Here is a 13146-nt window from a genome sequence, read left to right as displayed (position 1 = left end):
ATGGACACCTCCACAAAGACTGGGGTACTTACTGGTCCCAGGCATTTTAGGAAACCTTCATCTAATCAGTAGCTGACCACTATGTGACTAAGCAAAGACTTCAGTGACCACACATGGCAAAGGATACAGACATAAAAGACTTAGTTTGCAAAAATCACTAAACAAACAACTTTACAGTAATTTTTGTTGTTCCTTTTATTTTTCCTGTACATTGAAAAAAAATCTCAATATTATCCAACTTGCTTTTTTCTTTTTAAATTTTTTTAAGCTCTCTTTTTCATGATTGAGGTTTTCCTCATATTTCCTATTACCCATGGCCATTCATCATATTAAAGATTAAGACACTGAAAGCTACTTGGAAGTTCTGTATGTGTGAGAAAAGCCTGCTGACTGACCAGTCAGCTTGGCAGAAGAATGCTAAGCACTCAGAGAGGTTAGAAGAGTAGAGAGCCATGGCATTTTTTCCAAGACCACAAGGGAAGAGCATTCCTAGAAGAAGATGGTCTAGGGACTTCCCTGGAAGTCCAGTGGTTAAGACTCTGCACTTCTACTGCAGGGGGCACAGGTTCGATCCCTGGTTGGGGAATTAAGAGCCTGTGCAGCCAAAAAAAAAAAAAAAAAAGAAATTAAAAAAAAAAGAAGATGGTCTAGAACGGAAAATGCAGCAGAGAGTAAAAAAAGGCAAGAACTTACCAGAGGCTATTGGATTTGACAAAGAAGAGCCTGTTGAGAAAGGAATTTGGCTGTTGAGAAAGGAATTTCAATAGAATGTTAGAGGTGTAAAAAGAATGTCAGAGAATCAGTGAGAGGGTCAGTGGGTGGAGATAGTTTTTCAGGAAATCTGATTTTATAAAAGAGAGAATGAAGATGGATCATTGTTTGAAGAGAAGCCAGTTTTGGTGTGTTTGTTTTGGGCTGTCAATGTTAAAATTAAGCAAACCCAAAAGAAACAAGTCAGTCATCATTAAACATTTTCACTCACCAAACTCCTGCCAGAGTTATGCACAAAATAGTTTTAGAAGTTTTAATTTCATCTCTAATGCTTTTTAAAAATCTTTTGATTCATGTGCTGATCTATGACATTATCCAGAGACAGACACAGGAAGAAGGAAGAAAATGCAAAGACCTAAGTCATTCACAGTTTAGAACATTTGACCCTGAAAACTTGTATCAGGGTTTAAGAACATTAAAAAGGGACCACGGACATCTTTTCTTAGGAGTAAAGTTACCTGAAATAAAGTTACACAATGTTGGGATTCATATCTGAACAGGATAAAGATATATTCCCTCCCTCCCTCCCTTCCTTCCTTCTTCCAATAATATAATAAATAGGCTTAAAACAAGTAAATATGCTAAATTGAATGATACGTTATCTATCTATCTATCATCTATCTACCCAAATATGTACTTATGTTGTATGTATAGATACATATATGCATGAATAAGTACAGAAAAGGAGAAAGGTGAGGGCAGAGACACTTATGACTATCACATTTTAAGTTCTGTATCCAACTGATGACTGACAGAATAATAGTAGAAAAGTATGACACATAGAAAAGTATTTTACTGAATGTGCCTGAAAAAGACACCATAAAAGTGTCAATCATTCCAATATTGAAGTGCTACCTTTTTGTCATTACTTTAGATTGGAATGCCTATTTGAAACCTAGGATCAGCATAAAAACAGTGATTTATGAACATTTTTCCGAGGCAATGTAAACTTAGTGTCTCCACTCTTTTTGGTGAATAGAGAAATGATCAGGCTATCTTGGTCTAATTTGTGGTCTCATAGGGGCACTTAGGACAAGAAGGGACATGGTAAATTGAAGATTTATTATGCTCTATTTAAATGGCATTTCTAGGTTAATGTTAAGCAATAGCAATGACCCAGTTTCATACACCATCACAAATTTCTTTGCTGTCAAATCAGCATCTTTGCAGAGGGTTTTATAATCTATTTAGTCAAAGAGGACCTGGAAGTTGTAAACTCTCAGAGAATAGATCTTTTAACTTATGTATCTTTTTTCCTCTCTCAAATTGTCTAGCATAGAGTTTTGCCAATAGGAGTTGGGTAGCAGAAGCTTATTTAGTGATGGATGGATGGATCGATGTATGAATGAATGAATGAATAAATAATAAGTAAATAAATGAGTGAATAAAGTATCCCTCAATAAAGTCTCAAGATAAACCATAAATAACGATACAATTTAAAATCTTAAAAAAAAAGAAAGGTAGTGATCAAATTTCCATTACTGCTTTGGTCAATGCTATTTCTATCTTTTTGATTCATGGATAGAAAATGTTATTGTAAATTTACAAAAAAGCCTTACACTGAGTAACTAACTAATTAAACAACAAGTCAGAACTATGACTCATCTAAATTTTTACCCAACCATTTTCTTTGTGCCAGCTATAATAAAACAAAGCTTTAACCTGTCACATTACCACCTAGGGGATTCTCAGAATTCTCATTAAAAATCTTCAGTAGCATTGGTTTCTGTATGTCTAAAGGTATTCATTCCACCAACATTTGTAAAATAATTACTTGTTTTCCCACAATTCAATATAAAGCTACACAAAGATGGGACAGTATCTGATTCCTTTTGACATTCTCTGTAGCAGTTTGCATTGAACAAAATATCTATCCACTCATTTAGCCCATCCATTCAATCTTTCCTCGGTGATGGATGATTTACAATTTCCTAGTTTTTGTCCTAAGTACTAGATTTAGATAGCCTACCCAATATCGGCTCTTTAACTGGAAGTTTCAATACTTTACCTAGTTTTACCTCAAGATCTTTTCACTGAATATGCAATACAGCATTTTCTTTTTAAGTACAAGATCCTAAAAATCTACTTTGAGAAGTTCTAAAAAATGTCATTAGTTCACTTCAGATAACTGGGGATGCCCTGTGTTACCCTCAGAGCTAGGGTTGACAACAATGGCTGATGTAGGATATTTCTATTCCATGTTTTTTTTTTTTTGCCTGTGGAGAAAGGGCTAGATACAGGCAGTGATTTCAGCAGGGGTGTCACTGGTATTTTTGTTGGACAATTAATCATTGCATTAGAGAATTTAAAATGCCCCACCCCCATCATGTCCCTAATGAGTTGAGTTTCCCGAGACTGGAAGACAATCAGCTAAAGTTTGATTATGAGGTAATTTTGACAATGAAATGAGCGTTGATGGTTTGTATATGTTTGACTGAACTATATTTTAAACAGCTGGTGATGGATTATGGGTGTGCTGCAATTTTTATGTTGCTCAAGTGCCTTAAGGGTAAAAGACTTTAAAAATCATAACAAAATTTCACATATTAAAGTTACTGCTAATATAACTCTATTCCTTTCTCACAATACCAGTATACAGTAGGGGGTTGCAAACCTGAGTCTAGGTACTGGTTCCACTGGAGATATATTCATTTAATTGATAGAAATAAATACTTTAATAATATCCAAATCCTGAGAGTATGCCAGGAGAAATTCACATAACTTTCTAGAGCACTTGAATGATTTTTATAAAATGTGGGAGAACATTCAAGGTCCCAGGATATCTAATAGCAAATAGAATATACATACATTTTAAAAATTATGGTTGTTCCCTTTTCCTTTATAAGCCTATTTTGGCTTACAAAATAATTTTTATTTATTCAATATACCTGTTTGAGTACTTGCATATTATGTGCTTTCTTTTCATAAGAAGTTTTCCACTTTATTCCTCCCTCAGTAAAAATGAGTCACTATGTTTTTCTTGTCTTTTACCTCCTTTTATCTGTGTCTGTAGACTGGGAGCACCTAGTTGACTGTGCTCTATCTCCTATGAGGACATCTCAGTCAATAACTTTAATGAGAACATTTGATGCATAAATATTACAAATCTGGGATCTAAGTGATGAGATGGTGGAAAGAGAAATAAATAACGTAATTGAAGCAAGTGGAATGTTAATGGACCTGGAGCTGCTATCTAGTTAGGAAAGAGAGCAGCCTGTGCTGGAAGTTTAGTTTTCCTGATCAGAATGGAAGCTTCTCAAGGACAGAAATTGTTTTCTGTAGCACATAAAGGAAAGGATAGTTGCTATTTGATAAATATTCTTTGTTTGGTTATTTGTATATTTCTTCCTAGTAAGAATAAAAGTAGCCTGAAAGAGGAATTAAAAAGTAAAGACCCATAAGAATTTACAGTAATTATAAAACAGAAACTAGCATAAAAGTCTTTTACATTTATCTTGACTGACTTTTTAAATAATATGTAGACCAAAAAAGAAAACAGAGCTTCCAACTGTGTTGGAACAAATTTGATCCACGTTCCTCCTTTAGTGAAGTACAAAATATAGAAACTAATATGGATAGACTTTCTTGGAAGTAAGCCCTTTTCTACTATATTATGTGTAATGTTTTTGCACCTGTTTTTGCTGCAATTTTACCAACAAGGGGTCTAGGGAAACACTGTTTCATACTTGGCCTACAGGCAAACAAATAAACAAAAATGTCATTAATCACTGTAACTTGTGATTTTCCATTTAAGAAATTGTCTCTTTTCATTGTTGCTACTAAAAACACAAGTGAGATTAATAAATTTTGTTTTGAAGAACTAAGCCTAAGTTTTCAAAAGTGAAACTGTTTTTTCAAAGGGAAAATGTGGTATTTAAAGGCAGATTACAGCTGCAATTGGAGAGTATATGTGTGAGAAAAAAAAACACGCATATATATGTAGCCGGCCATCCAAGAGATTGTCTGAAAAGAATCTGCATTTAAATAGAGTGCTATTTCGGCAGGCCATTTCTTCTAGGTGTTGGTTGAAAGATCTGACATGGTATAGGATAGCGATGTGTGTATGCTCCTTTGCCCCACCCTCCACACTTAACAGTATAAAGGGATCACAAGTCAAGAGCAAAATGATCATAAGGTCTTCATAATCCCTGCTACAGAGAGTAGATCAACAGTCCATGGCCAGCTGTAAACATAACAGACACATTATTTTATATGCAAATCCATTTAATTGATTTAAAAAACAAAAGCATAGACCAAGCAAGGAATATTTTCTCCACATTATCATCTTAATATGATAGGAACTAGGTGACTTCAGAAAATGACACTAGGAAATATTCAAGTCTTATCCCACATTTTATTGTATAGGATTCAAATAACTTTATAATGGTTTAGACTTGTGGTCCAGTAGTGATGGAATTGAAATGAAAATTGAAGAGAGAAATAAGCACACTGTCCGCAGGCTGTGTGTTGAAGTCACTGAGAGTATGAGCTCTAAAATTAAATCTGTCTGATTTTAATCCTGGTTCTACCAAATAAGAGCTTTGCTACTAGGGGCAGGTTATTAAATCTCTTTGTTTTAATGATTAAGTAATATCAACCTTGCAATACACACATACACACACACACATATATAACCCATTTAGCACAATGTCTGGTAAATAACAAGTGTTCATTAATGATACATACAGGGCTTCCCTGGTGGCACAGTGGTTAAGAATCCGCCTGCCAATGGAGGGGTTCAAGACCTGATCCGGGAAGATCCCACATGCCACGGAGCAACTAAGCCCTTGTGCCACAACTACTGAGCCTGCGCTCTAGGGCCGCGAGCCACAACTACTGAGCCCGCGCACCTAGAGCCTGTGCTCCGCAACAAGAGAAGCCACCACAATGAGAAGCCCGCACACCACAAAGAAGAGTAGCCTCCGCTCGCCACAACTAGAGAAAAGCCCGCGTGCAGCAACAAAGACTCAATGCAGCCAAAAATAAAAAAAGTAAAAAATAAGAATAAATTAAATTAATGATACATACGTAAGTATTGTACTATACATACATGCACACACTCACACACAACAGACTCTTTAACTATATGGACCAGAAGGTCAGGGTTCAAAATTTCATTCTTCCATTTATCAGTGTCTATAAGCATCTGTTCTTGCAATAGTAAAATAGTGATAATGACAAGACATTTAGAAATTTTTGTTAAGGATTAAGTTAAATAAATAATGTGGTGGGAACTAGCATAATTCCTTGCACACAGGTTTTGCTCAATCAATGTTAGTTGAATTTGACTTTGACAGAGTCTTATGAAATCATCTTTACTTTGTGCACCACAAGCTGCTGGACACTTTGGCACACAAAAACAAACATGTTGAAAGTAATTTGATCATGGATTACTTTGTCCTAGTTACACCTAGTAAGATTTCAGTGCTTGAATACTATGAAGCACTTGGTTCATCACACTTGACTTTTTCGTCAGTTTGGAATCTGAAAATGTTGGTCTGCACATGAGAATGTGGCAGCCAAGCACTAAAAGGCTACTTTAAGATCATCAAACACGGTCAAAATACAGTCCAGAGAGCTAATGTAACTTGTACATTACATTAGATTACATTACATTACATTACAGTAGATTTCAGTGCTTGAATACTATGAAACACTCGGTTCATCACACTTGACTTTTTCGTCAGTTTGTAATCTGAAAATGTTGGTCTGCACGTGAGAATGTGGCAGCCAAGCACTGAAAGGCTACTTTAAGATCATCAAATACAGTCAAAATACAGTCCAGAGAGCTAATGTAACTTATACATTACATTACAAATTGTACAAGATGGTACAATTTTTTGCACTTCTCAGGGTACTGGAAACCATGTTCATCCTGGGCCTGGATCTTTTGTTATGACACGTGATGAGCAGCAATCACATGGACAGCGTTTTGCTAGCCAGATGAGCTAATTAAGCACAATGGGACAGAAAGCCTACTAGGCTTTAGCAGGGAGTGTCTAAGTAAGACTAGGTATTTTATTTTTTTAATAACCATTCATTGATAGAATCATAAAGTTTCATATTTTAAACTGAGGTCATAAGTCCATGAAAAGATAGAACAATGGTAAAAAATTGCCTTTTTTAATTTAAAGTATCTTTTGAAAATAAAGTTTTCCAAATTAGAATCTGCATTTTACCCCATGTTCCCTAAGACAATGCTATATGTTCATAGTCCTGCTTAAAGCACCGTCATAAAATGAGTTATTTGGAACACAGTTCATTTATCTTTCAAGAATAGAAGGTGGAATTGCTACTGAGATTTAGATTTGGATGTCTTTCTAGGAAAACTGGGTACTCTAATCCTGATTATTAAGCCACTCCCAATAGCTCTTGGTCCCATTTCTATTGCATTACCATTTTTTTAAATCATTTAACTCAGCTAAACTAAGCTGCTACAGGAAGTGGGGAGAATGATACATTAGTGGAGTACAAGAGTAGTTTTTATATTAATCTCATTTTTAATGAAGTGTGTACTCATGACAATTTATGCCCAAGAAACTGCAATCAGCTATATTTTCATGGTATTTATCTTGAAGTGAAATGTTTCCTTTGAGCTCATTTCAATCTCTTTCCAGTACTTTTATTTTGGTGCCAGGTTATTGATGTCCGGTAACTACTAAGCTAAATAGCCAGTATAAATATGTTAGAGATATTCCCAAAAGCAGTACCCTGATTTTTTTTCACATATAAAGATGACATCAATCCTTTGGAGAAGCTGGCTATTAACTACCTGCTGGGTTTATTTGCACATGTCCTTCTCTGTTATATTCAGGCATTTAGAAATTAATTTGTTGCTAGATTACTTTTTTGTATATATGATTATATTGAATAATATGAGATTTTGACAAAAAACAGGGCATTTCTAAAGCATTATTTCAGGTCATTCAGTCTCTAATCTTTTCTAGGGCTCTTTTGCATGTAAAGTGTCTTTTTATTAAGTTATGGAAATTGGAACCCATCACCTAGTTTCTAAAATCAATTATTATTTTTGTGTGTATACTGAATGTGTTTCTGCTTTCTCCTTTTCCTATTATGATGCCTTTTCTTATTATTATATTGAATGTTCTGCTCTCTGACTGAAAATATCTGTTTTTCAGATCTTGCTTTTATTTTTGTATTCTTTCATTTTCTCAGGTGCTTATGCTTTAATAAGGTTCCGTGATTTGTGCTGCCTCAGTTAAAAGATTTTTCCTGCTTACCTCTTTGAGAATGTTTTTTTCGCTAAAGATAATATACGATACATTAACATATGTACTTTGACCCCATCATAAATCTTTATTTTTCAACTTTTCAAACGTACACCGTTTTACAATTTTATATTATAAAACACTCTTTAGAAAATGATGAATATTGGTAAATGCATTGAACGGCAGTTGGAATTTTCTCCATCTGCCCTTAACTGTGATATACACAAATAATTCTTTTATTTGGCTGGACTAAGAGGTAAGACCTCTGTATTTGAGATCTAAGACTAAGCACTCAAGAGAGCCATTTTTTTCTTTTTGGTGTGATAATAGTGCCTCTGACAGAATTAAAAGAGTAATATGACTGTAATGTCTGTCCTTTGATTTTGTTATTTCTTGCTATTATCCTGAAGTAGGCATTCACCCCTTTACTACTTAACTATTAAACCAGATTTTTCAATAATTACTCTGCTTTTTATCTTTTCAAATTCAGTTCATTCTATACACTGCTATTAAATTAATTATCTTAAAACACTCTTTGTACAAGCTATTCCTCTTGTCTTCATTGACTTTTTATTGCCTGGAGATAAATATTCAAACTACTTAGGCTGGCATTCAGAAGCCTGCAATATGTAGCTCCAAACATCCCCCCTCCCTAAATGCTATACACGCCCACCTATGGGATTTAGCAGAATTTAAAAGCACTGGTTCTAGAGACTATTTTGCTTCAAAGCTTAAATGCATGGGCACATTATTTCTCTCTCTAAGCCTCAGTCTCCTCAGAGTTATAATGGAGATAATGAGTATTTATCTCATAGGATTGTTGAGTATTAAATGTGTTAATATATGGAAAGTTCCTAGAACAGAACAGGCACATGTGTTTAGTATAGATTAGTTTTTAAAACTGTTTTACTATTTACTCAGTTTAAAATTTCTTCTCAACATCACATGTTTTTTATTCCCCAATTATCCTACCTCAGATCCTAACCAAGTGAAAACATTTTTGTTGCATAAGATAGTGATTCCTTCCTCCTGTGAACTTGGGACAATTATAAGTATGTGCTAGTTATTTGACTTTTAATACTATGCTTCCTTTAATTGCTAGTACAATATTGATATGTATGTTTTCCTTTCCCCAAGCCACCCTTATTATCACAATATCTACTAGGGTGCCTTGCATTCAGTAGATGTTCAACAAATTCATCTTATTGATGACAGTCATTACAAAGTAGCCAATAAAAATTACAATAGAGTTATTATGTATTAAAGTATACCTTAACGCTATTAATTTAATTCCTCTGATTATCCCTCTGTATGGAGCTAAGTGTCTTGACATAAAAGACTAATATATAAGTCATGGTTGAACTTTTGTTTAAAAAGTGTGTGTGTGCATCTGTATACCTTTAGATAAAAGAAAAGATATATACCAAATAGAAATAATACTTAACCTTGAGTGGGTTGAAGTGGAAATGCCAGTGGGTTGAGTAGACAGAAGCACTCCATTCTTATTTTATATTATTCAGATAAAAAGGGATGGGATTATGATTGAATTGTGCTTTTATATTCTAAAAAAGTTTTATATAAAAAAGTATGAAGTGAATGTATGTATAAAAATGTTAGCTCTCTGTCATAAGGATGAAAACAGTCTTAAAGCAACACTTAAGACTTCTAGTCTCAGTTCTAACATGTAAAGCTCATTAAGTTATCATTTCTACTTTTATAATAACAAAAAAGTTGAACAAGCTGAAAATCAATGACTTTTCTTAGATCTATCAAATAATTGAGGTTCCAGGACAAACTGCTACCTTAAAACCTAGAGAGACAGGTGACAGAATTATAGCCAAGATCAGCTTACTGAGAATAGACATATTGGAACCAGAAACTGGTAGGAATACTTAAATATTCCTACTACCAGATATATCATGTCATCACCAGCTTTCAATAAAAAATTACAAGAAATCCTAAAAGCAAAATCTGAAGAGATAAAGCAAGCAACAAGACCAGAATCAGATATGACACAGATTTTAGAATTACCAGCTTGGAAATTTAAAATAACTCTGATAATAAGTTAAAGCATTAATGTAAAAATTAGACAACATGGAAGAACACATGGATAATATAAGTAGAAAGATGAAAACTATAAGAATGAATAAAAAGGAAATGCTGGGAAAAAATGTAACTGAATGAAGATTGCCTCTTATGGGCTCATCAATAAGCTGGATATGACCAAGTAAAGAATTAGTGAGCCTGAATATGTCAATAGACTTCCTGAATTGAATGAAAAGCAAAAAGAGTGAACAAAATGGAACAGAATATCCAAGAACAGTGAGATGATTACAAAAGGTATGACATACATGTAGTAAGAATACTGGAGAGAGAAGAAAGAGAAAAAGAAGCAGAAGAAATATTTGAAGTAACCATTGATGAGATTTTCCAAAATTAGTGACAGACACAAAACTATAGGTCCAGGAAGCTCAGAGAATACCATAAAGAAAAACACTGAAAAAATCTACACCTAGGAATATCATGCTCAAATGGCAGAAAGCCCAAGACAAAGAGAAAATCCTGAAAATAGCTAAAGGGGGAAAAAAAACCACCTTATGTATAGAGCAACAAATACAAGAATTACATAGGACTTCTCTTCAGAAACCAAACAACAAAGAAGAGAGTAAAATGAAATATATAACAAACTATTGAAATAAAGAAAAAAAAGTCACCCTAGAATTCTGTACCAGTGAAATTATCTTTCACAAGTAAAACAGACACACCCACTAGTGTGGCTACTATGAAAAAAAATAACAAGTGTTGGCAAGGATGTGAAGAAATTGGAACACTTCTGCACTGTTGGTGGGATTGTAAAATCATACAACCACTATGAAAAACAGAATGGAGTTTCCTTAAAAAAATAAAAATAAAACTACCATATGACCCAGCAATATTACTTCTGGATATATATCCAAAAGAATTGAAAGCATGGTCTTAAAGATATATTTGTACGCGCTTGTTCATAGCATCCATATTCACAATAACCAAGAGGTGGAAGCAATGCAAATGTCTATTTATGGATGAATGGATAAACAAAATATGATATACGCATACAACAAAATATTATCCAGACTTAAAAAAGGGAGAAAATCCTGTCACATGTTACAACATGCATGAACGTTGAAGACATTATGGCAAGTAAAATAAGCCAGTCACAAAAAGACAAATACTGTATGATTCCACTTATACGAGGTACCTAGAGTAGTCAAAATCATAGGGACAGAAAGTAGAATGGTGGTTAGCAGGGGTGAGAATCAGGGTGGGGGGAAGCTGTTGTTTAATGGGTATAAAGCTTCAGATTTGCAGGATAAAGAAATTCTGGAGAACTGTTTCACAATGATGTGAAAATAACACTACTCAACTGTACACTTAAAAATTGTTAAGATGGTAAATTTTAAGGTTTTTGCCACCATAAAAAAGTTACACATTCTGCCCACTTTAAAAAAAAAGTGAAGGAGAAATACTTTATCAGACAAACAAAAACTAAGGGAATTTGTCACCAGCAAACTGGCACTGCTAGAAACGTTAAAAGTTCTTTAGAGAGAAAGACAAATGATATAGGTCAGAAGCTCAGATGTACATTAAGAAATGAAGAAACTGGAAAATGTATAAATGAACATAAAATAATTCTTTTATTTTTCTGATACTTAACTGATCTAATAGATAACCTTTTGTTCAAAGTACTAATAGCAAGAATATATTGGATCATTACTGAGTGATTGTAACATAAAGGTATAATGTATGACACCAATATTATATGGGATAGGAGGAAGGAATTGTAAATATTCTATTTTAAGGTACCTGTACTATCTATGAAGCAGTACAGCATTATTTGAAAGTAGACTTAAAGTAGCTGTAAATGTGTACTGCAAACTCTGAAGCAACTGCTAAAAAGAATTAAAAGAAGTAAAATTGATATGTTAAGAGATGAGAGAAAATAGAATAACATAAAATGCTTAATTAAAACTAGGCAGAAAAAGAGGGGAAGATAAAAGCAAACAACAAAATGCAATGAATAGAAAACATTTAAAAACATGGTAGATACTAATGAATAATACTTGCAATGATTTCAAATGTGACTTGTCTAAATATGTGAATTAAAAAACAGGCTGTCAGAGTGGATTAAAAAAAAACAAGACCCAAATATACATTATCTTTAAGAAACTCATTTTAAATATATATGTATATATATAGATAAAAGATACATATAGGTAAAAGTGAAGGGACAGAGAAAAATGTATCATGCTAATACCAACTGAGAAAAAACTAGAGTAACAATACTAATTTCACACAAGTTGACTTTAGAACAAGGAAAATTATCAGGGATAAAAAGAAACATTACATAATGATAAAGGGGTCTATTCTCCAAAAAGTCATAACAATCCTTAACCTGTATGTGCCTAACAACAGAGCATCAAAAATACATGGGAAGATTTTTTTCCCTGCTAGGGTGGCTGCCCTGCTATCAGGAAACCCCCCTCCCCAGGACCAGTAGGCACAGTGCCTGGGACCACAGTGCCCACAGAATATTTTTAAATAACTTTTTTTTTTTTTTTTTTTTATGTGGTACTCAGGCCTCTCACTGTTGTGGCCTCTCCTGTTGCGGAGCACAGGCTCCGGAAGTGCAGGTTCAGCAGCCATGGTTCATGGGCCCAGCCACTCCGCGGCATGTGGGATCTTCCCGGACTGGGGCAAACCCGTGTCCCCTGCATCGGCAGGTGGACTCTCAACCACTGCACCACCAGGGAAGCCCTAAATAACTTTTTTTATGATGAGAAGATAAGAACGAATATACAATGAATATATAATATAAAATGAATATATAATATAAAATGCAGCCTTCATTATATCCATCTTTACATGAATGCAGTTGTAAAATATAATGTTTAGGTCAAGTTAGCATCTCCCCACAACTAGGGGACCTGCCGGCTGCTGGTGGGGGACCCTGATGTCCAAGGAGATGGGAGGAAACCCACGTGAACCGGTAGGATGTAGGGGGCCTGAGGGTGGAGGAGAAGTGGAAGCCAGACAGGACTGGTGTCCCTGAGGCCAGGGAGATCAGGAGAGGCAGGTGGGAGGGACCCTCAGGGAAGAGCAGGAGAGG

General features: G+C 34.6%; 1 non-coding gene across 1 annotated transcript; it reads left to right on the top strand.

The window, feature by feature from the left end:
* Positions 1–513: 513 nt before the first annotated feature.
* Positions 514–586, top strand: TRNAR-UCU (transfer RNA arginine (anticodon UCU)). Its single transcript has one exon. It is a non-coding gene; the product is annotated as a tRNA-Arg (tRNA).
* Positions 587–13146: the final 12560 nt, after the last annotated feature.

Source organism: Globicephala melas, chromosome 10 (assembly GCF_963455315.2).
Source record: "Globicephala melas chromosome 10, mGloMel1.2, whole genome shotgun sequence".
Taxonomy (NCBI): Eukaryota; Metazoa; Chordata; class Mammalia; order Artiodactyla; family Delphinidae; genus Globicephala; species Globicephala melas.
Note: the sequence above shows the minus strand (reverse complement) of the source record. Positions and strands in the feature narration are given on the sequence as shown.